We start from the raw sequence: 994 nt of genomic DNA, 5'->3' as shown, positions 1-994 counted from the left end.
AGGTTTGATTTTCTTCCACACTTTTGAGGGTATGTGGATAGTGAATTCTGTTGGTGTTTTTGGTACATGTCTATATTCATCAGCTGTTTTATGTTTTCTTTGTGTTCTTTTTTCTGGTCTTTTTTTCATTTCTGTGATACTTGGTTGGTGTTTGTGTGCTGGATCATCCTCTGAGCTGTCACATTGTACACACATCTTTGGACTGTCAGACTGTTCACACTTCTCTGAACTGTCAGACTCTAAACATTTCCCCCTCTCCTCTGCTGTTTGATTTTTTAGTGTGTTGGACAACACCGTTTCCTCTAACCCCCTGACGTTCCTTCTATTATATGTCCAAATGACATAAAGCCATTGTCTATTTTTAGGTGTGTTTTTGCCAAAAATGTTTGTGGCCAATTTTTCCCAAACGGGGAATTACAAGCAGTGTTGTTGTTCATGTCTTCAGCAGTAAAAAATCTTTTTTATCACCTCTATTCCTCCAGCCGCACTCCACAGGTCTTTCCGCAATGCTCCCATTCCTCTTTTTGTCTTTCCCATGCTGCAGTCCTATATCTTTCTGCACAACTTGGTATAGAAATGGCAGTACTGGGTTTTCAAACAGCTTTTAAATATTTTTAAAGGACCATTTTAAAGGAGTTTTCAATTAATGATCATTTGATATTTGCTAATTGATTTCAAAGTGTGTGACAATTTGTATACAGATACTATAGAAGTTATTTTTTTATGTGTGTGTGTGTGTAATATAGTGATATTAAAATAAGAACAAGTAGCAGTTCATATTTTTTATTAGGTGTGAAGTCAGTCTTTCACAAAAACATTGATACATTCAGTAAAGGATTTAGGATATGGCAGAAGCAGCATGAATAGCCAGTGTAAATTTATGGCAAGGAAATTGCTAGGCTGTTTGATAAAGCATTTATTATCTAAACGTGTTTACTTTATTTTTTAACAGGAATCACGTTTTTATCACTTTTTTTCCAGTTTTTAAATGTAA

This window comes from Danio aesculapii, chromosome 4 (genome assembly GCF_903798145.1).
Source record: "Danio aesculapii chromosome 4, fDanAes4.1, whole genome shotgun sequence".
Classification (NCBI taxonomy): Eukaryota; Metazoa; Chordata; class Actinopteri; order Cypriniformes; family Danionidae; genus Danio; species Danio aesculapii.
The sequence above is the reverse complement of the archived record's forward strand: the minus strand, read 5'-3'. Positions refer to the sequence as shown.